This window comes from Amblyomma americanum, chromosome 9, assembly GCF_052857255.1.
Source record: "Amblyomma americanum isolate KBUSLIRL-KWMA chromosome 9, ASM5285725v1, whole genome shotgun sequence".
Lineage (NCBI taxonomy): Eukaryota > Metazoa > Arthropoda > Arachnida > Ixodida > Ixodidae > Amblyomma > Amblyomma americanum.
In genome coordinates this window covers 46,650,622-46,676,488 of record NC_135505.1, presented here as the reverse complement: position 1 = coordinate 46,676,488, position 25,867 = coordinate 46,650,622, and positions in this window count along the sequence as shown.

Below are 25,867 nucleotides of genomic sequence, written 5' to 3'. Positions count from 1 at the left end.
TTCTTCCACAGGTATCAGTAATTTCTTGACACAACTTGCCTCCCTTGAATATCGTACACCAAAAGTTAACACTCGTTGTACTGACACTTGGTCCTTACCACAGTTTCGAACTGATTACAAGCTGCAATCCTTGGCTCACAATCTGCCATTTTTTCTAAATAAATATAAAGATACTGCTGGATTTAGTCCAAAGCAACTGCGAATATACTTTGTGAAAATGTAATCTGTATTTATTCTTATGTCATCTGATAAAATGTCTGTCATGACTGTACTCTTTTTTTTTGCATTCACTCATTATTGATAAACATTCTGTTACCTTATTTCTGCTGTGTTGCTCTCATGCATACGCTGTATAATTTCTTTTCTATTTATTTATTGACGACCACTACTGTATTGTTCATTAATTGTTATTTCGTTTTGTCTGCTGCTGCCATGTAATGGTTTCCTGGGCCTTCGTCAAGCTGTTCGTACAGCTTTTAGCCCAGGTGACCATCCAGATACTTTCTGGAGAATAAAATATGACTTGATTTGATTTGATTGATTTTGTCAGCGCTGTGTTGTGTCCTCTCTTCCCTGCCCCGTCTGTCACGCTGTTATGGATTATCGTGAGCACCAATTCGCCCAACAAATGGTATTGTCGAATTACATTTCTATTACAAAGGGCGCTTTTGTCAGCACTCTGTGTTGTGTCCTCTCTTCTCTGTCCCGTATGTCGCGCTGTTATGGAATATCGTGAGCACCAAATCGTCCAACAAATGGTATTGTCGAACTTCATTTCTCGTACAAAGGGCTCTTTTGTCAGCGCTTTGTGTTATGTATTCTCTTCTCTGTCCCCTCTGTCGCGCTGTTATGGATTATAGTGAGCACCAACTCGCCCAACAAATGGTATTGTCGAACTTCATTTCTCGTACAATGGGCTCTTTTGTGAGCGCTCTGTGTTATGTCCTATCTTCTCTGTCCTGTCTGTCGCGCTGTTATGGATTAACGGCTCTCCAGGAGCCACGCGAGACTGTTCAACCTCGGCCAGTGTAGCTTACGCTACAAAACAGGCTGTCCGACTGGGAAGAGCAATTTTTTTCCTCCCGCTACCGAGACGAGTGCGGCGTTATCCTGCTCGTCCGCTGCCATCACTAATCGTATAAACAGTTGTTGCGTTTTTATGTTGGGATTCGTCATTCCGCAGAAAGGACATCCCACAATGTCATTGCCCTCGTCTCATCACTTGCAGAGTTCCTTCATGCTGGGATCTTCCCGACAGCGGTTTTCCTTGACATCAAGACCGCTTTGACTCTGTTTTTCAACATGTTATTCTCGCGGCCTTGGCGAGTCAAGGCTTCGGAGGAAACCTGTGCAAATAGATTGAACATTACTTAAAATAACTGCAAACTTTTATGAGCACTCTAGGTGGCCCTATACTTTTTCGTGCAGTAGAGAAGGGCGTACCTCAGGGAGCGGTGATCAGCCCCCTCCTGTTCAATATTGCCCTTATACAAATAAGAAACCTTACGCGAGGAGTGCGCATAACGATTTATGCAGATGACATCTGCATCTGGAGTCACGTTCGCACTATATTACCCAGCAATATCTAAAGAGAGCGTTACTGCACATCCCGATGTATCTGGGCCCCGAGGTCTTCGTCTCTAGCCAGAAGAGTGTTTCCATGACTTTTACAAGAAAAATATGACTCGATATCCGCTCCTGCTAGGTGGACAGTCACTACCTTATGTACGACCACAGCGATTCCTAGGTGTGGTGATAGACAGTAATATCTCATGCTCACCTTAGATAAAAAAGAAAAAAAATTTCACGAGAAAATCAGCGCAGCATCGCAAGCATTCATGTTTATGGTGGGAACAAGGTGGGGAAGCAACTGCAGTTAAATGACTCTTGAATAATCTTGCGTTGAAGGAACCTTGAGCTATTGTCTACGGGTGCTTCAAACATTATCTCCAACAAGCAAAAGGATCCTCGAAGCCGCGCGGAACAACTGCTTGCGGGTATGCTTTGGCCTCCCAAAGGGTTTCTCTGCATCAGAAACAGTGACGGTAGCAGGCTGTCTCCCGCTAGATGTGATTGCCGCCCAGGAAGCTACGCGTGCCCTCCTCCGCCTTGTCATCCATGGGAAGAAACGCTTCCTACACAGTGTCCACCTAACTCACTGCAACTCTGGCTTTGGCCAAGCTGTGCAGATCCTGCCTCTGCCCACTATTAATCAGCCACAGAAGCTACTATGTCTGTCTTTTTCCCCTGGACAGTCTCGCCTCTAAAGGTGAAGTTTATTCGAGGCGTGGATGCAAAGAGGCGCATGCCACAGGCAGCGCTACTGCAAGCTACTGTGGCCCACTTAGCTGAGGTATATACGCAGCAAACTCACAGCGCCGCTCACGGTTCAACTACTTAAGAAATCCTTTCCTGTGGCCTTTTCATGCCCTCAACATTCTATGTCCTTTCTTACCGGCAACAGCGGAAGACTTCCTCTATGATATCTCGGCTACACGGCATTAAAGAAGCTGTTTCCTATATCCTGCGCCGGTCCTCCAACCGATGGGTTATCTTTACCGACCAAAACTGATGTTGCAGATCCTGTCCAGCCTGCTGAACAACACCAACCCATTTCCCTTGACATCGGGAATCTAGATCATGTGGCTATTGTCGCAGGCCGCTGCATGACATTTCAGTTAATGCCAGCACACTGTTGCATTCTCGCCACTTAAAAAGCAGATGAAGCGGCCCGTAAAGGACACCAACATTGGCAATACAATCGAACCTTCTTCACAAAAACTGATGCGTCCCAAACGGCTAAAAGATTTGATTCTGAAGAAACGTATCGGCTCTGGAGCTTGACGACACATAACTACTAATTCCTGTACTCAGTCCACCCTCACCTCAGATCAAGACTCCCACACAGACTTCCTCGCCATCCGGAAACCCTTTCTCACCGAGTTAGCCTGAACGCGGCATTTACAAACGGTTTCCTATACCGTTTCGGTCAAATGAACTCTCCGCATTGTAACAACTACGGCTCGAACGTAACTCTGGAACATATCCTGCTTGACTACTCTGTATATGCTGACGAGCGTGCGTACCATGAAGAGTGCATAGAAAAGCTCTCCCTAATGCCTCTAGCAATGGACAGTGTTTTAGGTCCCTTAGCCTGCCCTAGGCAACAGAGACATGCAATTCACTTTTTGTTTGCACGTTTAAACCACACTGGACTCCTTGAGATGCTTTAATTTCGCCTTCGTGCTGCCCTCATGCAATCTTTTCGCAGTGAACTTTGCTAGCCCATTTATCAGGCAATCCACTTCATCATTTCATGTGTAACATCATTACTTTCCGAGGCACGTTTGTACGCATTTAATAGCTGCATTTTATCTTCTTAGCTTTTTATTTCTTTTATGTAATTTTATTTTACTCTTTCACACCGCTATCCTTCCACCTTTATCTCCCAAATTCCCTTCCCCAGGCAGAGTAGCATGTCAGCGATTTTTAATCGCCGGCTAAATTCTTTGATTTTTCACTAAATAGCTTCTCTTTCTCTCTCTGTGTTTATTCTGTGCGTTTGTGACTCTTTTGTGTTCTCAAGTGCGGGCTGCCGACAGCGCTAACACACAGTGCAGTGAGAGTGGGGCGCAGAGACATCGAGTAGGAGTGCTTGTGCGTGCGGAGAGCTCGAATACGTGAATGTGCGAGTGTGATGTGCGAAGGTGTCGGCGTCTATTCTAATTCTGTGACTACAGTTTTTGTAAATTGGTACTTTTTTTACGTATGTTTTGTTCATTGTTTTTGTAAGCCTCTAAAGCGATGGGTTTAAATGTGTAGTGCTTCTTACCCGCCATGTTCCACTCCCCACTCCAAACATTGCAGGTTTGGATTCTTAACCGCACATTTTTAAATGATTCATTACGACTACTGTGATTTCAATGTAGCTGATGTTTGTGTTCGCTGAATCCTCGACTGGGTCATTTTAAGTGTCTAAACCGTGAACTTTGACATGAAAAATATGAATGTCCTTTTTACTCGATGGACATGTAACAATTTTAGCTCAAAGTTGAAGAAAAAGGGGTTTGGCCATTTTAAGTAGTTAGGCTAGCTGGAAGTTTTAGGATACCTAAAAATACAAATTCGATCGCAATATAAAGCTTACCGAGTGGCTGAAGCATCCGCTTGAAGTTTTGCCACGTAGTGGGGGTGGCAATCAAATCAGTGAAACTTTAATGTGTAAACCTGCGCCTAGAATGGAATGAATGACTCGGCAGCGGCGAAGGCAACAATAGTGCTCCGCGGTCGTCGAGCAGAATTTCCATTGCTCTCGGGCGTGCTGAATATAAAACTGATAGCGAACTTTTGAGATGTGGAGTGCAAAGTTACTACAACATTCTGTAACAACATAGAATCGGCTCGGCCTGGATGCGGTCAATCGAGATATATCTGGTCACGTCTGGCATCCGAAAAAAAGCGATAAAGTGGCGTGCCAGCAGCTTTGAAGGATGAACGAGCACTACAAAGAATTGCGGGATCACTCTCTTGTCAACGAAGCATCGACCTGATGCTTTAAAGCAAACAAGGCGGCTAAAGCAAATAAACTGTATTGCGCAAAAATGAAGACCGAGAGTGGAAACACAGCGTGTTTCAGCGTGCCTATTAGGGCCTTAGACGGACGACATGGACGAATTCTGGTCGCACGTGGCGTTGCATGGATGCAGTCCTTTCGTCAGGGACGACTTCACAATCCAGTTCACCTAGCCGACAAAGAACCTTGTACGGGCTGCGAGAGCGGCGCAATAGCTTTTCCCTCAATCCGCGACGGCGAATGGGCATCCAAACCCTGACTTGGTCTCCGGGCTTGTATTCCGCGTTGCGTCTTCGTAGGTTGTTGCGTCTGGTGTCGGTCCGCTGCTGGTCTTTGATCTTTGATCGGGAACGTCTTCGGGCTTCTGCGCGCTGAAGGTGGGCGGCGACACCGACGTTATCTTCTTCGGTAACGTTGCGCAGCATGGCGTCTACTGTGGTCGTGGCCTCCCTGCCATGAACGAGCCTAAAAAGCTCTGGGGGTGTTCTGAATTGTGGTGCTGTAGGCGAAGACGACGTAAGGCAGGATGACGTCCAAGGTACTGTCTTCGGTATGGACATACTCGTCCCAGGTCCTGTGTTCGATATCGACATACATGGCGACAATGTCAGTGATGATTTTCTTCAGGCGTTCCGTCAGCCCGTTCGAGTGTGGGTGGTATGCAGTTGTCCTCTGGTGGATTGTTTGGCTGTAACACACGATTTAAGCCGCCGCTTTGGATGAGTGGCTACGGCGCTCGGCTGCCGGCCCGAAAGACGCGGGTTCGATCCCGGCCGCGGCGGTAGAATATCGATGGAGGCGAAATTCTAGAGGCCCGTGTGCTGTGCGATGTCAGTGCGCGTTAAAGAACCCCAGGTGGTCGAAATTTCCGGAGCCCTTCACTACGGCGTCTCTCATAGCCTGAGTCGCTTTGGAACGTCAAACCCCCCATAAAGCCATAAACCATAAACACACGATGGCTTGCGTCAGTTCCGCCGGAACGCTGTTGGTGAGCAGATCAAGGGCGCCGTTTCGCAGAAGAATGCACTCGACGAAAAACATGGCCACTTCAGCCGCTGTTCCGTTCGGTAGGGCTTTTGCTTCGGCGTAGTGGGTCTGGTAGTCGGTCGCTCTGATGATCCACCTATTATCAAACGTTGACTTCGGGAAATGACCAAGCAGGTCCATGCCGATCTGTGTCTTGCGTTGAATTAAATAGGCTGCAGGAACCGTTCTGGTCGTGTCGTTCGTCGCTGACAATCTCGGCAGGTTTTTACATAATGTGGATGTCAGCAGATCATTGGGGCCAGTAATACATGCCTTGAATGCGGCGGTGGGTGCTAGAAAAGACGAGATGTCCAGCTGCCGGCTCCTCATGCAAACTCTGTAGAACCTCTTCGCGGAGACTTCCAGGTATAACAAGGATGTTTTGTTCGCTGCGGAGTTCTTCTTTATGATGACATCATTCTGTAGACAGAAAGAAGACAGTCCTCGCTTGAACAAGTTGGTTGGGGGCGGGGGGGGGGGGTGAGAATCTGTGCCTGCCAAGAACTCGATGAGGCGTTTTAGGTCAGAGTCCGAGCATTGCTGCAGTGCAAAAGAATTTGAGCTAATGGGTGCCAGGAAGGTGTCCTCATCGTCGTCCGGTGGCCGTGTACCTACAGGGGCTCATAACAGGCAGTCGGCGTAAGAGTGCTTGCGTCCGGACTTGTAAACGACGGTGACGCCAAGCTCCTGGAAGCGCAGGTTCCATCGAGCGAGGCGGCCGGAGGGGCAATTCAAACTGGCAAGCCAGCACAGTGCATGCGTGGTGCTCGCTGGCCACCTCAACGGTCAATCGTACAGGTAGGGGTGGAATTTCGGTGTAGCCCCAGATGATGGCAAGGCCCTCCTCCTCTGCTGTCGAGTAGTTGGCCTCAGCCTTGAAGTGAGAACGGCCAGCGTTTGCGATTACTTTCTCCAGTCCATCGGTTTTCTGAACCAGGACAGCGCCTAAGCGCACCCTGTTTGTGTCGGCATGAACTTCGGTCTCAGCATTTTCATCAGTGTGCGAGGATCGGTGGGCACTATACACGACGCTAAGTTCACTAAGGCTTTTGATTTCGTCGTGTCCTATTTAAATGGCACGTATGCCTTTGTGAGTGGAGTCAGAGGCTCGGCGATACGCGAAAAGTTCATGACAAATCGTCGGTAATGGGGAACTTGCGCTGAAGTTTGCGGTGCCGATTGCAGCGCCATAGCACACTGCCTAGCGAGACGAGTAAGCAGTTTTGGGTAGTACTATTAGTACTTTTCCGTGCCACCTTCAGGCGTTTATTGGCGTGAGCCTCCACGCTCTGTCGAAGGCGCACGGGCCGTGCGTCACTATCTGGGCTACGCCGAGAGAAGCTAGGCAATGAATGCTGTCAGCCAAACGCGGGTATCTAATCGCACAGAATGTGTTATCGCGTTTGCAGCGGCCCAAGCGGCTGACAAGAGCAGTTTTGAGTCACCGAATGGAACAATTGCAGTGCCACCTTGGCAGTGCACTTTGCCCATACGCGCACAGTCCGAGGAATCTGCGCAGTTTTTTTATCGCCTGGTAGTGGAAGCAGTGCGATAGCAGCTGTTTTCTGCGGGTATGGTCGTACTCTCTCTTTGCTAAACATGTGCCTTAGAAACAGGAGCTATTAGGAGGCAAATTGGCACTTCTCTGCTTTCAAGGTTAGACCGGATGACTTGATTGCCTCTCGTACTGTTCGAAGCCTTTTTAGATTGTTTTTAATGTTCGAGGTGAAGCTTACGACGTCATTTAAATATACTACAAAAATTTGCCACTTTTGAGGCCTGCCAGCACCGTATCCTTTTTCGCTGAAACATAGCCGGTGCGGAATAGATACCTAATGGCATCATCTTTAAATCGAAGAGGCCATCCGGAGTGATGAATGCGGTCTTCTCGAAGATCTCTTTCATCGACCTGAATTTTCCAGTTGCTGCTCTTGATGTCCATCGATGAGAAATACTTGGCGTTGCAGAGCTGGTCGAGTGGGTCGTTGATGCGGAGGAACGGGATAGACGTCCTTCTTCGTTATGTTGTTTAAGGTGCAGTAATGGAAGAAAAATCGAGGTGCGCCGTCCTTGTTCTTTATGAGAACAACGAGTGCCGCCCAGGGACTCTTCCATGGCTAAAAGGCGTCGTCGCGAAGCGTTTCTTCTTCTTGGTCCCGGATGACATGTCGTTCTCGCGGCGACAAACGGTGGGGGCTCTGGCAGAGAGGTCGGGCGTGCTTGTCGGTTATAATGCGATGGTTGTGAATCGGCATTTGTCGGAACTTCGGCGATGACGAGAAGCACTCGTTGTGTTTGTGTTTTCGAAGCAGATTGCGGATCTAATCCTGTCGTCGCGGGGCAATGCTTCAGCCGAAAACGTGCTTGCGATGTTCCTTAGGTGAATCTGCTGGGACTCGATCGGACAGAGCGAAGGTGTGGCGTACATCGGATAGCTCGTCGAAGAAAGCAATCGTCGTTCCTTTGTTAATGTGCCGGTAATCTTCCCTGAAGTTCGACAACAGCACTTCAGCTTGTCCATTGCGGAAATGTGCAGTGCTGCTTGCGATGCTGATTCCTTGCTCTAGAAGCAACGCCGTGTTCCTCTCGATGAAAGCTTCCACGTTCTTAGCATTCGTGGCACTTACGGTGAACAATGACGCTTGATCGATGTGGGACGCTCAATTCTTCATCTACGACACTCAGAGAAACTTGCTGCGCCATGGTCGTTAGATAAGGAATGGCTTCGTCTGCTGAAAGGATGATGAGCTTGGAGCACAATTCGATGATTGCCTGATGCACGTTAAGGAAATCGATGCCGAGCACCACGTCGGGTTAACATTGCTGTCGTACTACGAATATCGCAAGATAGGTACGGCCCTTGACGGTCACTCGCACTGTGCATCACTACGATGGCGTAATGAGGTGGTCTCCGGCGGTGCGAATTTGTGGGATGTTCCAGGTGGTCATGACTTTCCGGAATTGCGCGGCTCATGTTCTATTTATCACCAGATAATCGATGTCCGTTTCGACTGAAGCGGCAACTTTCCGGCCGTCAATAATCACCTTTAACTCGGATGTGCCGGCTCTTACGTTGCATATCGTCTTCGGTGTAGGGTCACGTGCTCGCCGCCTATGTGAATCGAGGGTAGGGCGTGCCGTCGAAGAAGGCGGTTCGCGTCGCCGTCGAGGTTGTCATATGTGGGGCGTCGGTGTAGCGGGTGCAGCGTCTTCATGCTGTGGGGTCGGTGGGGGACCTTCGGCGTTTCGTTGAATATCTGCGGCCTGGCCGACACAAACTGCGTGGTGGCTTGACGACACCTACTCGCCTCTGCGGAGCTGGTTGTCAATTTTCCTTGATCGCTGGCCGGGGAGCTGTCGCGGCACGCTGATGGCGAAACCACGCAGGCCGATGCGTTTGTACGGACAGTGACGAAGTATGTGGCCAGCGTAGCTATAGTGGATGTACACTGGGCGGTTGTCGGGAGTCCTCCAATCGTTGCATTTCCTATAGCCATTGCGTCGCTCGTAAGCAGGCGTGCAGGAGCTAATGGGCGTCGTTCTTGTATAGCTGGTTCCCGTCGAAGAGTGCTTGGGATGCCTCGTCGGGGCGTGGAAATGCGTAGTGTGGCGGCGTACGTTACGGCCTGCGGTTCTGTGGTCGCAGGAGTCGGGATGCCAAGTGCCGGGTGCACTTCTTCGAGTACCACATTCATGAGAGGCACTCCTTGCGGCTGTGAGGGGGATGGTAGGAGTCGGTGTAGCACTCCGCGGCCATCTCCCGAATGATGTCCCGTAGGCTGTCGTTGGCCGTCGTGGAGGTGTCCACATGACCCATGAAGAAGGCTGGCTGTGTCCGGTCGTACTGCCGAGCCCTGATTTTGAGGGTCTTATCGGTCTTAGATGCTTCAGTTGTGAACTCGGCAACGGTCTTGGGCGGGTTTCGGACCGATCCGGCGCAAAATTCCTCCCTGACACCCCGCATAAAAAAGCGCACCTTGTTGTCCTCAGTCATGTGAGGATCAGCGCGTCGGAACAGACGGCACATCACTTTGACGTACACTAGGACGGTCTCATTTGGCTGTTGGATGCCCGTCCTGAGCAGTAATTTGCCCTTTCTTTGCGCACAATGTTTGTAAATGTTTTCCAGAGCCATTTCCTGAATTCCTTCACAGAGAAGCGTAGTGATTCTCGTACCAGATTTTAGGAGGGCAACTCAGTACAAAAAGAGGTACTGTAGTTGTGCTTGGTCGTCCCATCGGTTGAATGTCGTCACACGCTCAAACTTATCCAACCATTCGTTGGCGTCTTCCTTGAATAGACCACTGACTACAAGTGCATGACGTGGCTGTTGAACGAGTGGTGATGATGCAGCGTCGCCCTCCGTCTTCGGTAGCAATGCAGGTCTACGGTGCAGCACCTCCACCAGATGTCACGCAGTGGTGACGGCAGTCGAAGCAGTGAGGAGGCAGCCGAAACTTCTGAAACAAAACTGTTTATTGGGCTGACCTGCGCCCAGAATGGACTGAATGACTCGGCGGCGGCGAAAGAAACAAGCGTGCGCGGCGGTCGTCGAACAGAATGCCCGCCGCTTTCTGCCGTGTTCAATTAAAACTGTTACCAAACTTTCGACGTACGGCGAGGAAAGTTACAACATTCTGGAACATCGTAGAATCGGCTCCAACAGAATACGATCAATCGAGGTAAATCTATTCGTGTCTTGCATCACAAACAAAGCAATAAAGCGGTGTGCCGGCAGCTTTCAAGAATGAACAAACACTACAAATATTCAAACTTATATGCAGGTAATCTTTAGAGTAAGAACCATGTTGTTTTGAAAGTGGTACCAGATTTCTGAAATTACAAGTTGTGCTGCGAGTTTTATACCAATTTAATACCAATTTAAAGTTTTTAGTTTGGATTGTGTGATCCGCTCCTGCCACATACTGCTGGATTTACCACTCCATTTTCTCGGGGACGGGATTCCGGCGCATGGAGCTGTCAGAAATCTAACTTCGTGGAAATGCCTAAATCTCAGATTGAACATGCTTATACACAGTTCGAGTTTCCAGCTTTGGTATGTTCGGGAAGTATAGTTTTTAAAATTTAGTGTACACAATATGTTCTTCAGAAGGCTTGTGAGTTTTTGGTTGCGCTTTTAGTTTTTAGTTGTGTTTCCTCTCTTTCGAATGATGCGCATCACATTAAAACACGTACACCGCCACATAGAGTGCAACAACTTGTGGTAATATATAATTATTTTTTTTTCTCTCGTGCTCTTTTGGTTGAGGCTGGTTTAAACACCTAAGAGACGGCTGTGACGCACATGAGGCGCCTAGTTCACATGAGGCGTACAAGAACTGCAGTATGGGCACGACGTTGTTCGTTTTAATTCACGTCAACTCTCACGCAAGCCTACTCAAGGGCTGGAATGACAAAAATGAATAAGCAGTGAATAAATCGCAGTTTTTTAATCGTGACGCTACTTAAACGCGTCGTATCTGCCACAGCCGCTGTTCGGCTTTTGAAACCTAAAGAGGAAGAACACAGAAAATAATTCAGTTCTGAATTGTTTAGCTGTCATAAGTGAATTCCATGTCGCAGCTCATGTATGCAATTGTCCAGCGCATCAGTCCGAAGAAAAAATATGTATCCTAAAATTTGGTGGCGATACTCTATTAGAGGCTCATAGCTTTGGTTTATGTATTAAATACTTTTGGTGATGGCTTCCTTTGGAGGCCATCCATTAGGAACTAAAATATCATAAAATGCATTCCAGCTTTCATAAAGAAAGGTCGCAAGGATGCTTAGGCAGCGATATATAAGCACAGTTGCGCTACCTGCCAGTTGTTAAGCTCCGAATTCTGCTCAGCTCTGGTTCGTTTGCTTAACCGCGAAAGCCTTTCGGAGCTCAGCACTAAATTGAGGCCTTCAAAACTAGAAGGCTGCTTGTGCAGCCAGAAAAACTGTGTACCTAATGACGCATCGAACTGTACTATCTGCTGGCGCGTACAAACTCCACCCTTTTTATTTTTCAGTGCAATCCGTTGCATAGAATGCATGCATGTGCGCCTCGTTGCTGGTGCGTGTGACACCCTCATTCTAGAGAAAATTACTTGTGCGCAATCCGAGGAATGCAGTTGCCCCGTTTTGGATTGCCTTTGCCTGGACATCCGCTGGTTCCTCAAGTGGGCAAATAGTCCCACTATACGCGTATTGTGGAAATCTGCCCTTACTATAAAGATTGATGAGCAAAGCCTGTTTTTTTACTTTCTCTGTTTCTCAAAGTGTTGTTGAAAACCCTACAAATTGTAAGTTCAAGAACAATGACGTACACGTGTGCATCTGTTTAGGTCGGTTTTTTGGAAGACATGTTTTTCAGGTAGCACTTTTAGGACCAAGCGCCACGTGAATGAGCCGCCTATCTTAAACATTTTATCTTTGTCTCAATATTCGGTGTTTTCTGCCACATTCAGGAGCTTACGGGAGACGTAGAGTGTCAGCTTTTGACATTAGTGAATGATTCAGCTGCTCTGTTGCATACTTTTTTCTTTTTAATACTTCAGGTCTCTTAGCATCCGTGACAGTGGTTTCTATACTTACCTGGCTGTGCAGCAAGGAGTGCAAATAGGAGTTCATAGCGACGTCCTGTTAATTGAACAAATTGTTTTGAGTAGGCATTTGAGCCACAAAAGTGACAGGAGTCAGGAAGTGCCCTGCAATTTCTTCGTTTATAGGAAAGCAGTATAGAAGCTACTATAACATCAGCCAGCTCCTATCAATGCCTGTTCAAGTACAGTACAGCAGGCATTCTAGAAAGAAACTCTTAATGTGAGGAAGGATGGGGAGGTCGGCTAAAGAAAAATCTCTTCACATGCTATTCTACACTGGGGCTGATGAGGAATCTAGGGTTAGAGAGTGAGGACGGAAGGTGACATGTTGTTACACAATATTACAGGCGACACCATATTACAGAGCCCACGCGCATGCGGTGTGCAAGGTACTTGCTTTATTTCCTTGGTTTTATAGGGTTTAATGACACAAAGCGACTCAGGCTGTTAGGAACGCCGTAGTAGAGGGCTCCATATAATTTCTGCCACCTAGGATTCGATTACATGTACCGACATTGCACAGTACACAGGCCTTTAGCATTTAATTTTCATCGAATTGTGACAGCCGCAGTCGGGATCGAGCTCGCGTCTTTAGGGTGAGCAGCCGAGCACCATAACGCAGCGGCTTTCTTTGAGCGATACAAGTAGTTTTTGCTGCAATGTTCATGTCTGTAAACACATTAACTAGTACACGTCACACAAAGCCCGAACATGTGTTCTTGGGCCAGGCACTCCGGCTGGCCTCGAACGCAATGTTTAAGGAGGCAGATAAGTGGCACATGAGCCAAAGCGCTGATGGCGAACAAAAATGAACTTATGGGCAGTACAGACAAGACGGAAATTAATTTATTTCCGCACTCTGAAGGCATGAAATTATTGCAAACAGGAGTGGGCGAACAGTTAAAATTTGTAACCGCTTCTTTGAATTTAATACAGCCAGAGATTGCAGCAATGGAGGCAGAACATGACAGGAAAAGCACAAGCATAAGATCATACGGAAAAGGCGTAGCAAGAGATTCAAAGTGGTTGTGCTTAACAGCACAATGTTTCGGAGGCAGCAATACAGATAGCAATAGTGTTCTGGCCAAAGTACTATTTGGAGAAAAGCCCACGGGGCACACAAAAAGCAATCTAGCCAGTGAGGATGCATATGGCCTTTGAATACTTGCGGTAGGTTCTCCATGTGTGCGGCTTGCAGGTAGGATGGGTTAAGGTTAATTAAAAAAGCAAAGGACAACGTTACACACAAAATCAAATCTCTTCACAGCACCTTACAGTATACTGCTAAGAAAGAGAGATCAGTAGAAATTGCAGGGACACATTGCATATTCGCCACCAGGTGAAGACTTTAATCTGCAGAGTTCGATTTTTAGCTGCCTAGTGGAGTATTCTAGGCACCGAATCATGCTGTAAACTTCTGTAATGTGAGAAGAACTCTTATGCTAGCCCTTCATGGTCCTTTGAACTTTAAAAATTCCTCCATAGATTTTCTATGATGGACTCAATTAATTTCGACACAACAGGAAAGCTTAACGTGATGATCCTTAAGCTTATTCTTTCGAGTGAGATTGGTAACATGAATTCGGAATTTCTGCATAGTAGAGATTTAATCTTCTACAGCCCTATTAAACTTTCTCAGCAGTCTTTTGACGCAGGCTTTTTACCTGTTGACAGGAAAGTTGCAAATGTAATTCGTCTGGACAAGAGTGGCATTAAACATGCTTATAAACATCGTCAACCGACACTGAAGCTAGCATTACTATGGAGCAAAAAGCTTCTATTTACCTCAAAAAGCCTATTTTAAAACAATTTTTGGTTGGCTTTCCTAAAAAACATGGTATACATGAATGACTTACAGGGATACCTTATTTCATCAGTTTGTCTCTTTGCGATGATTGTATTGTCTATCATAAAATTCACAACGAATGCGGCATTTCTTTATTAAAATTTGTTATTAACAGCATTTCCGAACAGTGTCAACGCTGGAATATGAAGCTCAACGTTAGGAAGCGTCAGCACAGCAGCTCTTACGTACTACCCCAACATTTCTCGCGTTGCATATGTCTCTTCCTATAAATATTTGGGTGTTCAAGTAACTAGTAACTTGTCATAGAAAACGCATTTCTATCACGTGGTTAATAATGCTAAGCGTACGCTCGGCTACCTTAGAAGAAACTTTTCACGTTGTTCTACCGCACCAAAACTTGTTCTTTACAAAACTTTGGTTTTCGGAACAATGCAATGAGCGGCTTCTGTCTGAGACCCAGGCGCGGTTTCACTCTTCACTGAATCGGAAAGCGGGCAGAATCGCGCATCACGCTTTATATTGACTAACTATCATCTCAGTTTTAGCGTGACTGCCATCAAAAGCCTCCCAATCTTTGACTTTTCTAACGTAATGCAGAAACCTATTTCGGCTACGTTTATTTCATAGGTGGTTTCCCTATATTCTACATTTCACAACTTTGTGCACAATCATAATAGACTTGAGTGGACGTGCTTAAGCGACACATGGGCTAAAAGGCATGCTAGAAAGGAGGATTTTTTTGGGCTACCTGGCTCTCATTGAATGCAGTCACAAAGCACAGAACTCCGTGCACAGAACTGCGCAAAGAACGGTCCAAAGCACATAACTGTTTGGCCGGAGTTTGCTGGCTATTTATAGCAACTGTATGCTTCTTTAAGGATAAGCAATGAGCGGCAAGTTACTAACATAACAGCCTAGAAAACAACGCTTGCCCCTGCGCGGTGTGTTGGTATGTGCCGTACTAGTCCTTGCCGTCGTTCTGCATGCTATTCTTCAGCGCTGAATTTCATCACACATTGATCACCGTCACGAGGTAGGAATTCCATCATGCTGTAGTAAATGTCCTGACTCCTTCAATAGGAGCACTTCCCAGTCCATGCCTCGGAATACTTACTGCAAACGTTCGCTGAATAGCATCAGCGTAGATCATGTATCCCTGCCTGACACCCTTCCTTATTGGAATTTTATTGCTGACTTCATGGAGCACTATTGGAGCTGTGCAGTCGTTATAGATGTCTTCCAGTTTTTTCACATAAGCCTACTACACTCTACTTCGGTAAGGCTTGCATGACTGCTATGGTTTCCACTGAGCCAAATGCTTTCTCGTAATCAATGATGGCTATATATAGCGAGATGCTGAAAGTGGTAAGGGAATACGTCTACTTACGGCAGGTATTGGCCATTGATTCGAATCATGAGAGTTCAATAACTAGAATAAGAATAAAAATGGGGTGGAGTACATATGGCATGTTCTCTCAGATCATGAATGGCTGTTTAGCGATATCCGTCAAGGTAAAAGTGTACAACAGCTTTATCTTACCGGTACTCACCTACGGGGCAGAAACGTGAGGCTAACGAAAAGAGTTAAGTTTAATTTAGGGACAACACAGCTTGTTATGGAAAGAAAAATGATGTATGTAACGTTAAGAGACAAGAAGCGGGCCGAGTGGGTGAGAGAACAAACGCAAAATGTTCATGACATCCCGCTCGAAATCAAGAGGAAGAAATGGGCTTTCGCAGGGCATGTAATGCGAAGGCAAGATAACCGCTCTTCCTTAAGGGTAACAGAGTGGTTTCCAAGAGAAGGCAAGCATATGAGGTGGTCACGGAAAGTTATGTGGGGGGATGAAATTAAGTAGTTTGCAGGGATACGGTGGCCGCTGCTGGCAAAAAAGGGTTAACTGGAAGGACATGAAAGGGGCCATTGCTCTCCGCAGGGCGTAGTCAAGCTAATGGTGACGCTCAAGAGCCATACGTAAAAGTAATAGAGTATTTCTATAGCTGGTAAAATTGCACAGATAGTCCTCCATAAAAGAGCAGTGAAATCTAAATAAGAACTGGTGTGGATAAACGATAATGAAGAATAGTTTAGTGATCGGCGAGTCGCCGATGACATTGCTTTGCTAAGGGACTTAAGGGACAACGTGAAAATCATGGTTAATAACTCGGACAGGGAAGGCAGAACTGTTGATATAAATATTGTACGCAGGAAACTATTGTAATGTTCAATAGTCTCGGAAGAGAAAGGCTGTTGACGATAGGCAGAAAGACGGTTGGAGTGCTAAAGGTAAAGTTCTAATTTAGGCAGGTAGTGATTGCAGATCCGGGCCATGAGGGAGAAATAACAGAAGAATAACAATGGAGTGGGGTGCATTTGGCAGGTACTCTCCGATCACGAATCCCTGAAGAAAAAAGCATATGACAGCTTTACCTTGCCAATACTCATTGTTGGGAGATAGGCGTGGAGGTTAACGAAAGTGTTTCAACATAATCTGAGGACAACGCAGCGAGCTGAGTGAAAATAATAGGTAGAACGTTTAGAGACATGAAGAGAGTAGAGTGGGTGAGAGAACCAAGGCAGGTTAATTACGTGCTAGTCGAGATGAAATAGAACAAAAGGGAATGAGTAGGTCATGTACTTCGAAAGCGACATAACGGATGGTCGTTGAGAGTAACAGACCGAATTAAGTGGGTGATGAACCGACGATAAGTGCGCGAATGAGATTCGGAAATTTGCCGGGATAACATGGTCTCAGCTTCCACAGGACCGGGTAAATCGGGAGATATGGGAGAGCCCTTTGTCCCGCAGTAGGAGTAGTCAGGTTGCTGCTTCTCCTGCAGCTTCTGCTGCCGAAGACAGAAACCTTGTTAGACCAAAAACCCGCCCCCCGTCGTGCGGCGTCACTCTGGCGGGCAGCGTGATTGGCTGGCGGGTAGCGACAAAACCAGTTACATCACCGCAGTGTAAAAATAAATCGGTTGGAGTGACGTGACAGCACGAAACCGACAGTGACCTCACCAGCTGGGAATTGAAGTCTCCTGACCAGTATTTTGTGTGAAGCCTTCACCTGTCAATCGTGGCAGGTGGTGTGCGGAAAGAGCAACCGTGGTCTCACAAGCACCAACAGTCACTTTGGTCAAAGGTTACAGCAGCTTCGAATGCTGATGCATTGTCAGCTCATAATTAGATCAAGTGAGCCTTTGTTATTTGTATGTAAGAACTCGAGAGAAGGCATAGGAAGGAATAACTCTGTAATAAAGACGTGATTTGTATGTCTCATTGATATTTCAGGGTTAAAGTGTAGTTTGTCGGCTTTTGGTTAGCCGTGAACGTGAAAAACTGTAGTGGCAATGACGAATCGATGGCGAAACGAAAGGTCTCTGCTTCGACGGGCGCTGCCATGTTGCCCGAATGCAGAGCGGTAGTGGGGCGCAATCTATTGTGGCAAAATAGCGTTCGCTGCTAGCTAAAGTTAACTCTGGTCGCAAGGTCTTCCTTACGTTTTGTGCATGCGGAATTCGACTCTAGAAACTGCTTGGTAGCCCCAAATCTTGGTGCCGCCTATTCTAAAGCTCTAATAACCGATGCTCGCTTTCTAGCAACGTGACATCCGGTTTTTCTCCAGGGGTCGGCTTACCACCAAAGTTATTATTAAACATCAGGCTTCTGTGCCACAAAATTCCCTCACTAGTAGATAAGGTCGTATGAGATCAGGATCACATGACCAAAAATGCGATAATTGGGCTTAGTTGGTTGTTCAGTACAATGAAAAGCGCTAAACATCTTACAAACAGAAACAGAGCGAAAATCCAATACAAAGAGCAACTGACAACTGGTTTTTAATGCACCAGGTTTCCTTTTTACACACGGGGTACACAAGTGCCACCTGTGGGACACAAAAAGCAAGACGAAAAAGAAAGAGGAGAGAAAACTGAACCGGAAATTATCACAAGCAGGTCAGCAAAACCGTGCGAACTCATCTAGAAATCCTAAGCAGATTCACTTCTTTTCCTGACTGCGAGAGCGACAAGTGGCGGGGGTACCTGTCAGCCCCTGCAGATTACATTTCGTAGGCTTCTACAATTTCTCATTCTGTCTTATGGTTTTAATTAGGAAAGAGAGCGGTTCTGTCAAACAGTTGCATGCATTTGTCGCAGCGGTTGCAATGTGGAGCCCAAAATCCAGAATGAGTGAGGTACGACACATGTTGGCATGCTACTCCTAGATTCAAGGCACATGGTAACTAGCGCTAAAGACAAGGACAGAAGAGAAGCGGACGACACCAACGCTAGAAATCGGATGGTTTTGTTTCAGACAGACACATCCAATATGTAGGCAGAAGATGTAAAAAATATAACACCCTAAAGCGCATATGCAACGGCACCTTCCGGTTCAAGATTTGTATTTTTTTTCGTTGAAAAAGATAAGGATGGATTGCTTACGCATGACTACTGTTCCATGTAAATGAGGAAGGCTCCTAGCATTTTACGTTCCTTCTGGTCTCAACGTGAAAACCTGCGTCGGATTACATATCGAAACAAAATTACCCTCACAAAATCTGCGTTGCTTTGTGCGCTCAGGAGGTCACGCGGGACCCACTCAATACGGATTTGCTGCGGGATACGTGCCGCTAGACGATGATGCCTTGGCAGATTTCTGGGGTGTGACTGACTCGCCGTAGTAGGCGTGTGACGTGAAGGGCGTCGGTGCGAATGACAATGCGGGCCGTGGGTAGCATGGGAACGGTGGCACAGAGCAAAGTGCCTCTTGAACCGCAAGTATCTTCGCACAGAAGGAGGAAGGAGGTTCTGAGAGGCGAAACCTTGACATTTTGTTCAGAGCAGGCTTGCAAGCACAGTAAAATGCTGTTGTTGTTTAGCAGGCCTGAGTGCTTGCGTCAACGTACATAACGATGGAGCCATGTGGCAGATTAGCGTATTGCTCTAGAATTCGGTCGCGAAACGACGATGCCGCGCGGGTAGATGATGGCCGACGTAGACAAGTTGGCTTGTTGTCGCTTAGCTGCACAAAACGCCAGGGAGGAAGAACTGGCGGGGGCGGGTGTAGAATGAAGTGCGATGAAGCATATGCCCTGAGTGCACACGCGGTGTGTGTAAGGCTTGGCTTTAGGCGGCGAGCATCGCGTCGTTGCTGCACAAGCTCATCTAGTGTATTCTGCTACGCATGTTGTTGGAGCGCCACGATCGGGGTAATGCGGGGAAGGCAAGTGATGACCCTCATTGCCTCTCGAGTAACAGCTTCTAGCCGATCCCATTGAGCCCTCGTCAAATGCTGGAATTGGGCTTGGTAAATGAGGCGCGGTTGCACAACCGCCCGCACCAACTGTCGTGCAACATGAGAGCGAGCTCCGCCTGTTTTAGGACCAATGCGTCTAATCAGACCCAACGCCTGAATTGTTTCCTTTTTAGCCCGAGAAAGCCAAGCAGTACCTGTTCCTGACTCGTGTATTGTCAAGCCCAATATTTTTACTGTCGAACTTTCTTGAATTGGAGTTCCGGATAGATGGAGACGAATTGGTGCTGCAGCCAGTTTACGGCGCCCCCAGCGTTTGGCGACTAACAAGAACGTGGTTTTGCTCACTGAAAGCTGCAAACCAATTGAAGAAGCAAAATTCGACGTAATATTTATGGCTGATTGTAGGCCTGCTGTTTGAGTCATCAGGTCGTTGTGAGTGCTGCACACCGTTATGTCATCAGCATACAATAAGAACTTAATCTCGGAGACATCATGCAAGCGCCAAACAAGGGGGATAAACGCAATATTAAATAATGTTGGCGATAACACCGATCCCTGAGGAACTCCGCGAAGAGGCACAAATGATCCGACGGCCTCACCACTGAGACGTATGGGAAAGTGTCGGCCTTCAAGGAAGGATTTAACAAAATTGCGCACTCTAACGGGGAATTGAAGCATGTCAAGCGATTCCAGGATGGCAGAATGACTGATATTATCGTACGCCTTTTCAACGTCTATGGCCATTACAGTACGTACATTGTGGCTGTGAGTTGAGGCCAGAACTGCTTACGCCATGACAGCCAGTCCATCTTCTGTACCTATGGACGTACGAAAACAAATTTGGGCGGGATAGTAGAAACCATGTTGCTCAAGCCACCACGACAGTCGTGTGGCAAGCATTTTTTTCGGTGAGCTTGCATAATGTTGGCGTAAGCGATATAGGCCGGAAATTTCCGAGGTCTGTCGGCGGCTTCCCCGGCTTTGGTATGGGGATCACAATAGCCGATTTCCAAGTTTCTGGTACGACGCCTTCTATCCATACCTTGTTAATGGTGGCGAGGAGTTGAGGCAGTACAGAGGGACTTAAGTTCTTGTAAACCTCGTACGGAATGGAGTCCGGACCAGGCGCAGTCATCCGACGGGCCTCGCCTATTACTGCAAGCAACTCGGGCATTGAAAATGGGCTTGCAATTCCCTCGGCGTCGGCTGTAGATGGAAGATTATCGACACATGCTGGAATGGCAGCCAAGGGGGCTCCTATGACCCTTGGAGGCAACACATCATACCTGGGGAAAAAATTCTGCGCTGCCTCTCTGGCGAAATCATCCGGAGCTAAGTTAGCTGCGAAGCATGCTGTGGCCGCTGCGTCAGGACGACGGGAACCATGTTTCATTGCACTAAACGTTCGCCAGAGAGCAGCATTCGATGACTTTGTCGAGAACTGCTCACACAACGCATGCCACTGCCATCGCGAGAGATCGCGTTCATATCTGCGAGCCTTGGCAGTAACGTAATTCAGCCTTGTCCGTGCTTACGCAGGAGTCGGGTCTCGGGAAGCTGCCATCTCCGCTTGTCGGCGAGCAGCCCAGAGGTTAAGCAGACCAACATCCGGCGCCAGGCGATTCACGTCTGTCCAGGTGACAGCAGTAGCCTTATTCAGCGCAGTTTGTATGCAGTCCACAAATAGTATAGACGATTGGAGAGAGGAGTCTTCGACGGTGGTGCGAAACTTGTCCCAATTGACCACACAACACCTACGGCGTAATCGGCGGGCCCTTGATGGATGGAGACCGATGATGATAGGATGGTGGTCACTACCCCAGATGTCTGGCTCCAGGTGCCACGATGGAGTCCTGGGTCCTGACCACCACGTAAGGTCCGGAGCATATGTTGGACTGCGAGCATGGCGCGCAGTCCGCGTTGCTGAATCTGGATGGTTGAGTAAAACAAAGAGAGCATCTGCGAATGCATCCCGCACACGCCTAACACGGGGGCTTGAAGTGGGGTACCCCAGTTCGGATGAGGGGCGTTAAAGTCACCACCGACTAAAACAGGCCACCCTGGGTGCTGTCGGCGTAGAGTTAATAACCACCCCAGATTAATGCGGGAGGGAGCTCCACCGGCGGGTCTTACATAGTATGACACGACGACAACAGTTGCCTTGCGAAGCTTCACAGCCACTGCGACTACCTCTTGATATAAGGTGCACCAGTTTTCTAGAGAGAGGCGAACTTGAGGAAAACGCGCATCAACGTACACTTGCTCTAATCCCTCCGTGCGCCGTAACCCTCCCCCGTGGTCTTAACCGTGCAGAGGAGGTTGCGCTTCGGAGGATACGGGTCGGGGTTGCCCTAACACCAGCTTTGACACGCAAGTGGCCGCATTTCAAAGATTTATATCTCCGCCCCGGGTGTCCAGTCTGCAAGAACAGAGACTGTGAGGCGGATATCCACCACCTGTTTTGGGACTGCCCGGCGCTGAAGCCGACGAGAATTCGGCACCTGGCGTCTGTGGGATTCTCACCGGGCAATCCGGATTCAGATATTGCATGGACACAGGGTTCATATCATCGCTCACTTCTTGATTTCATGAGAGCAGCTCAACTTTTTTCATTTATTTAAGCATCTTACTCATCTCTTACTTCATAGTCTCTATGCCCTGAGGCAATAAACATCGCTTCAAAAAATTACCCTCACAACGTTTGCAATGTGCTGCCAAGTGTCCCGAACCTGATAGTGCCTTGACAGCCATCCATTCCTCCAATAGCCCAACATTTATGCAATGGCCAGGCTGGCCGATCTTGCAATTTTCGCATGATAAGAGAATTCGGTAAACCACATTGGTCTTGCAAGCCCGCACATAAGGCAACTGCTGTTTTTAGCATTCGTGGTGTTCGCCTTTTATCTGTCGTTCTCTTTAGCGCTATGTACCATGTGCCTTGAATCTTAAGATAATCAACTAGCCCCGCTTTCCGCTTCAAATGCTATTCCTCGCCTGTTGTTTATGCAGCGGTTGGTTTTTCCAACGTACTGCATTCCGCAGGACAACGGTATGCAGTATAGAGCACCTGTGTAAAATTCAACACATTTGGTCTCTTGCTGATGGGACAGGAATAGGAGCGGGGGACCAACCCTAATCGTTCACTGTGGCGCATAAACATGTTAGCTTTTTTTGCGGCCGTGAAAACTACTCGAACGTTGAGTCTGCCTGCAATATGTTTAATGCCGTGTGACTCTCTATAATGAGGGTTAATGGAATAATGACGGGTTGCGTTTTTCTTGATTGCATCGGAATCTTGTTGTTTTTTCCTCAGTTAATGCTTTTGGCACCGTTTCTGATATCAAGGCCAAGAGAATACCAGGATAGCCCCTGTCCTTTAACCTCACAATTTGCTGATTAAGCCCGAGTGCACTTTAAGTACAAATTGTTTACTGATGATTTTCGTCACCCAGGCATGCGCGACCGATCTTTTTGTTAACTTGTAGAGTAGAGAATCGTAACCGAGAATTCCTTTCTTCCCTTTGTTCTTGTAAATCGAGCACGTATGATCATGCCCTCATAAATTCGGATGTCAAAAAAGCTGATGACCGATTGCTCTGTCATTTCGAAAGTAATTTTTTGCCACTTGACAACCGTTTTAAAAATATTGACAACCATGCTGAGGTTGAGAGGACTGGGAACATCACCGCTAAAACCAAGCGAAAAATTGTCAACATAGCGGCAACACGCCAGCACTCCGAGAGTTTCTAGCTGTTGCCTAAGAACCGTATTCCCTTTGGCTATGTATAGGTCTGAGAGCACAGCCGAAGAAAACCCAATGCAAATCCCAGTGGGCTGCGCGAAGCGTGTGCCTGCGAACTAAAAAAACTGATTCTAAACACAATTTCGGCAAATTAAAAAAAGCAGCAATACTGGTATCACATATATTCTGAAATTTGGTTGATCCGAAGCCCTCCATGGCGTCCTCTACAGCGGTAAAGGCAGCAGGTTTTGGGATGTTGTAGTGCATGTCCTGAATGTCGAGTGAGTTGCAGTTTGCCGGGCGGCCTTGTTTGAGGAATTCGATAAATGTTTCGTGTCCCTTAACTTTGTATGGGTAGTTGAATTCCAAAGTAGAGAGGTGCCGGGGCAAGTATCTTGCCAGAGACCTCTGCCAAGCCTATCTTCAACAATAATTTGCAAAGGGTTGCCATCTTTGAGTCTTTATAATGTCAAGCGGTCGAAGACACAGGTTTTCTCTTGGTTTGACTTGCTGGGGCAGGCTCTCCAAACCTGATTTTTCATAAACTTGCCGCCTCCTTTTTCTTGGATTTCAGATTTTCTGACCTAGACCCCAGTTTCTCAAAATTTTATGAAAAAGCTTCTTGTGTCTTGCGCGAGAGGTTTTGTTTGTTAAAATGGCAAACCGTCCCGTCTTGTCCGAGATGTAAAGCGTGAGTTTGTGGTACTTGCGAAAACCAATGGCTTCCTTGAAAATTCGCCCATCCTCGCAAGGCCTGTGATATCGGTTGACAACCGCCAGTCCATCAACGTGGCTGGTCCATACGTTTTCGGCACTCTGCCCAAAACGAAGTGTACCAAGCCCAGAAGTTCTGTGTCATCGTTGCGTTGCGCCTTCGTCTCGTTTGTGACTGTAAAAAGTTTAGCATCTTTCATCACGACCACATGACCACCAGTGGACCAGTCACAGGGCACCGCCGAATTTCAAAATCTCAGGACCATCATAATTTGGATGTTCGCCAGCCTCCAAAAGGTCCAAAGGACCCCGCAAATTCCGGACGTAGACACCCACGAAAATTAATCAAATGGAGTAGCAGATGGAATTAGATAGATTAGGTATTAGTGGGTGGGTAAGGTAGATTAGTGGGTCAGCTTAGTATAATCAGACATGATACTCCAATGGAAGGTACTCGAACATTCTAAAAGGTGACCACTAATGCATGCCATATATGGGCAGTGGAACGAGTTCCATCTGGTTCGCTAGAACATTACATATTCATGCAGACAAAACTTCAAGGAGCCTAATGGCTATCGCATTTTTTAACAAGGTGGATAAGAAGACGCTCAAGTTTTTCTAACCTTGATAAGAAAGGATGCACGAACCAGCACGGTCACGAAAAAAAATGTAAGACGAGGGCAAAAGAGCTTGTGTTGTCATCTTGTTTCTTTCTGTCTCGCGTCTCGTTGGTTCGCGCCTCTGTTTCAAGATAAATAATGTGTAACACGCCTAATTCACCGTTCTGATTCCCCGTCTTTAAGAATGACCTACTTTGTAATATTGAAGTTATATTTGTGTATAGGTGAATGCGTCATTTACTGTCTATCTGAAGCTACCGACTTCACCACACTCCACAAGGATGTCACCTATAACGCACCATGGTGCAACAACTGGCACATGAATTTTCATATTAACGGCAAATCGGTCTGTTTTCTCTGTTACGCACAGTAATTGACTGTACATACCACCGTAGACTAGTTGCTATTGGTGCAACGTCTTGTTATGAACAGTAGCGAAATGGACACTTATGAGTGAACAATACTCATCGCCATTATCATGGCTGCACACAATACCTACTCCTACAAGGCATCACGAGAATTTGATTTCTTCCGGCGTCGTCCGATATCTGTGCATTCACGCTATCAATTTGATTATAAAGAAATGCGCGGAATGTAACGAAACCGTATATATAGTCATTATAGGTAACGAGAAAGCATTTGACTCAGTCGAAAATTCAAGTCATGCAGGCATTGCGTAATCAGGGTGTTGAAAAGCCTTACGTAAAAATACTGGAAGATAACTGTATCGGGTGCACAGCTACCATAGTGCTCCATGAAGCCGGCAATAAAATTTCATTAAGGAAAGGTGTTAGGCAGGGACACACGATCTCGCTAATGCTTTTCACCGTGTGTTTACAAAAGGTATTCCGAGGCCCTGGATTGGGAACAGTTGAGGATAAGAGATAAACGAGAATACCTAAGTAATATGCGATTGACTAATGACATTTCCTTGCTAAGCCACTCAGGAAATGAACTGCAAACCATGATCAATGAGTGAGACTAGTAGAGCAGACTACTGTTCTCCCTAGTATAACCAAAGTAATGTTCAACTGTCTAGCAATGGAACAGCAGTTAGCAAGTGGTAGCGAGGTGCCTTAAGTGGTAAGGGAATACGTCTAGTCAGAACAGGTAGTGACCGCTAATCAGGATCATGAGAGGGAAGTAACTAGAAGAATAATAACGGATTGAAGCGCAAGTGGCAGGTTCTCCGAGATCATGAATGGCAGTTTACCAATTTCCCTCAAGAGAAAACTGTACAACAGCTGTATCTTACCGGTACTCTTCTACGGGGCAGAAACATGGAGGCTAACGAAAAGGAGTTAGCACCCCCGTCCGGACCCGTAGACTATCTGTTACGGGTCTAATTGGACTTATTTTTGGAAATGTGGCGGAGATTTTGAAGGATGCTTCACTCCCACCACCGGTTGGCCTGGTATTGCACTGCCTCCGGGATCGGCCTTGTCTTTAGCGCGTCTTTACTGTCCTGTCTTTCTATCCCATCTTTCAACTCTTCTACTATCTGCACGTGGTAGCGATTGTGGCTCGGCATGAGCCAG